At 38.1% G+C, this 4,116-nt stretch overlaps 1 pseudogene; it reads left to right on the forward strand.

The window, feature by feature from the left end:
- Positions 1-436: 436 nt before the first annotated feature.
- On the forward strand, positions 437-1,690 carry LOC116462904 (E3 ubiquitin-protein ligase RNF14-like; annotated as a pseudogene).
- Positions 1,691-4,116: the final 2,426 nt, after the last annotated feature.

Raw genomic sequence — 4,116 nt, forward strand, 5'->3', positions numbered from 1 at the left:
GTGAGCTGAGATTGTGGCATTGCACCCTGGGAGACAAAGCGAGATTCTGTCTCAAAAAGAAAAAAAAAAGAAAAAAAATGACTAAAAATTTTCCAAATCTAGGTAAGAAAAATAGACATTCTGATTTATGAAGCCCAAAGATTCCTAAATAGGCTGAACCCGAAGAGGTATACTGGAAAAACATTATAATTAAGTTATAAAAGTCAGAGAGAATTTTAAAAACAAGAGAAAAGAAACTTTTCACACAAAAGGGAACTTCTGTCAGCAGACTTCACAGCAGAAACGTTATAGGCCAGCATATCCAGCTTCAGAAGTCTCAGCTCCACCAGCTGGACAATAAATGGGATTTGCACGAACTCCACTCTGAACTGAAACGAGATTGCACTGTTAATATCTCTTTCTTCTGATTGTTATTAACAGTTCCTCAGAAAATTAAATGTTGTCAGAAGACAGAGAAGCTCAGGAGGGTGAATTGTTGGCCCTGGAGAGTATTTATGATGGTGATGAATTTAGAAAAGCAGAGTCTGTTCAAAGTGGAGAAACCAGGTTCTATTTGGATTTGCCACAGAATTTCAAGATATTTGTGAGTGCTATCTGCTCTGTGCAAGCACTTAGACTTCCTATGGGAAGAACACCATGGCAGCATGGTCCTTTTTGCCTGGATGCAGTTTCTTAAGGAAGAGACCCTAGTGTACTTGAATATTGTCTCTCCTTTTGAGCCCGAGATGGGTTCTCAGAAATAAGTGTAGAGAATGACAGCCCAAGCCTCTCCCAGCACAGAGCTAGATACTGGAGGAGCTGCTGGATCTAATGTAGACCAAGAGGAAATTGTGCATGAGAGAGCTGTGTGGATGTGGAATCATTGTCAAGTCTAATCCAGAAAATCTTGGACTTTGATCAAGCTCAGCACATAAAATGCTTTAATAGTAAATTTTTCCTGTGCAATATCTGTTTCTGTGAGAAGCTGGGCAGTGAATGCATGTAATTCTTGGAGGGCAGGTATGTATACTGCAAAGCTTGTCTGAAGGATGACTTTGAACTCCAGATCAGAGATGGTCAGGTCCAATGCCTCAACTGCACAAAACCAAAGTGCCCTTCGATGGCCACTCCCGGGCAGGTCAAAGAGCTAGTGCCTGTTGTCACTGCCTTCTCCTCCAGTCCACTTTGGACCTGATGGCACATGTGGTGTACTGCCCCCGCTCATGCTGCCAGCTCCCTGTGATGCAGAATCCCGGCTGCAGCATGGGCATCTGCTCCAGCTGCAATTTTGCCTTCTGTACCTTGGGCACATTGACCTACCATGGGGTCTCTCTATGTAAGGTGACTGCAGATAAATTAATAGACTTATCAAATAAATCCCTGAACGCAGATGAGGCCAATAAAAGACTTTTGTAACAAAGGTATCATAAGAGGCTGATTCAGAAGGCATTGGAAGAGATGGAAAGTAAGGAGGGGCTAGAAAATAACTCAAAGAGCTGCCATGTTGTGGAACTCCCACAGAGAAATTGATGAATGTAATAATATGACATGTACTGGCTGTATGCAATATTTCTGTTGGATTTGCATGGGTTCTTTCTCTAGAGCAGACTCTTACAAACATTTCACTGATCCTAACTCATCATGTTTTAATGGGCTGTTTCATGCTGTGGATGTTAATGGAGATATTTGGGAAGATGAGATTGAAGACTAGTTAATGACTGCTCAAGATCTGGAAGTGGATTGGTTTTCCCTAATCTTTTGTCAAGTACACAGAGTAACCTTTCAGGATATTTAATAGCACTATTTATTCACTCTTCCTGTATAGAAGATATGGAAGAACAAGTTTTATATTTTCTTGTGGTAGTACTGATGAAGGTGCATTCATACATTTTTTAATGTAATGTAAGTTGAGCCAAATCATAAGCCAAAGCTTCAGAAAATGAAACAACAGAATATTAAATATAATGTGTGCAAAGCACTGAATAGTTAAATATTTATTTTCTCCCCAAAGCTTTAGGTAGGAAAAGAGGGGTCAAGAGTTAAACTTAGAGTCCCTTTTTGTTTCTGAGAAGCATCCCTCTAAGGCATTCTGTTGGAGCTCCCTCAGTACTACTGCTTACAACAGGGGTGGGTAGAAGGCTTATGAAAATTATACTGTGAGTCTGATCTAATTTACTCCATGTTACTCACATTCTTTCCAACCTAAATTTTGGCCAAGTCACTTCTCTTTGGAGGGAGCCCTGTATTCTGTAACTGACTGGATGGTCCAGTGTTATTTTGATATACTGCTTTTCAGAATGGAAATTTATAATACTTTAAAAATATTTTTTAATACCACAAATACTGTTGGGCACTTGATATTTATTAGTGGTGTATATGGTCCACTGGTTTCAGGCCAAATCTAGAATTTAGTGATACTGGCTCAGAAGAATTTAAGTTCTATTCAACTTTCCTGGGTATTAGAGCCTAGATTCAAAATGACTTGTCTTTACTACTTTTGTTCCACATTCCCCCTCTTTACCTTTGCCCTACCTTCTGTTTGTAAGGACAATTTTAATATTAATTCCAGCAACACCTGTTTTTATTTCCTCTGCTGGAATAGGAGAAAGAATAATATATTCCCAAGTTGAAAGTTCTTGAATTATCCACATTTAGCACCATATATATGCCTGTAGTGACAGTATAATGTGTCTATACCACTGTAGTTCCAGTCCTAACTTTCTGAATTCTTTTTAAATATCTTCTCTAACAAGCTATGGGAATTTGGCTTCTGATTTTTTTTTTTGCAATGGCAGTATTTTGGGTGATAATTTTGGATTGATACCTATTCCTTTTTCTGGGTTTTCTTGGCTTTTTGAAAAATTGTCTTTTCTTATAGTTTGGTGAGTGGCTTGGTAGCAAAGTAAGATTTTTTGGAAAAGAGGGTAGAAAAACTGAACTGCTGCTTGAGAACATATTCTTTTTTCCTCCTTTGTCATTGAAAATTGAAGAATCACTTTTAACTGTTTTAGGTGCGTGTATCCAAAGAGTGAGCAAGGACTATGTTTCTGGATTGTCAAAGGGGATGCTTAATCTTAAAAATAAAAATAAATTTTAAAATCATCTTATTAAAAAGAAATGTTACAGGCCAGGAAAGAATGGGATGATATATTCAGCATACTGAAAGGAAAAAAAAATCTGTATTATATTGCTGATGCTGGGTATCTGTATTATACCCAACTAAACTGCCCTTTAAAAATGATGGAGAGATGCCCGGGCGTGGTGGCTCACGCCTGTAATCCCAGCACTTTGGGAGGCCGAGGTGGGCAGATCACGAGGTCAGGAGATTGAGACCATCCTGGCTAACGTGGTGAAATCCTGTCTCTACTAAAAAAATGTTTTGCCGGGTGTGGTGGCGGGTGCCTGTAGTCCCAGCTACTTGGGAGGCTGAGGCAGGAGAATGGCATGAACCCTGGAGGCGGAGCTTGCAGTGAGCCGAGATCGCACCACTGCACCCCAGCCTGGGCAAAAGAGTGAGACTCCATCTCAAAAAAAAAAAAAAAAAAATGATGGAGAGATAAAGACTTTCCCAAACTAACAAAAGCTAAAGGAGTTTGTCGCCACTAGATCTACCTTATAAGCGGTATTAACAGTGAAACGAAAAAAAAAAGTTAAACAGCAACACGAAGACATACGAAATTATAAATCTCACTATAAAGGTCAATATAACAATAAACAAAGAATATTATAATATTGTAATGGTGACACATAAATTACTTTTAACACTATAATGAGTTAAAAAACAACATTATTAAGAATTCCTGTAACAACAGAAATTTGTTAATGGAAACATAATATAAAAAAGAAGTAATATCTGACATCAATAACATAAAGTTGTGGGGGAGTAAAGTGTAAATTTCTGTATGCAATTGTAGTTAAGATGTTGTCAGCTTCAAATAGACTGTCACAATTATAAAATGTTCAATTCAAGCCCTATTGTAACCACAAGAAAAAACCTCCAGTAGATACACCAAAGATAAAGAGAAAAGAATCAAAGTGTATAACTACAAAAGCCATCAAAACACAATAAAGATAACGAGAGGAAGAAAGGAAGAGAAGAACTATAAAAGAGACAGAAAACAATTAACAAAATGTCAA

This window comes from Hylobates moloch, unplaced genomic scaffold (genome assembly GCF_009828535.3).
Source record: "Hylobates moloch isolate HMO894 unplaced genomic scaffold, HMol_V3 SCAFFOLD_24, whole genome shotgun sequence".
NCBI lineage: Eukaryota > Metazoa > Chordata > Mammalia > Primates > Hylobatidae > Hylobates > Hylobates moloch.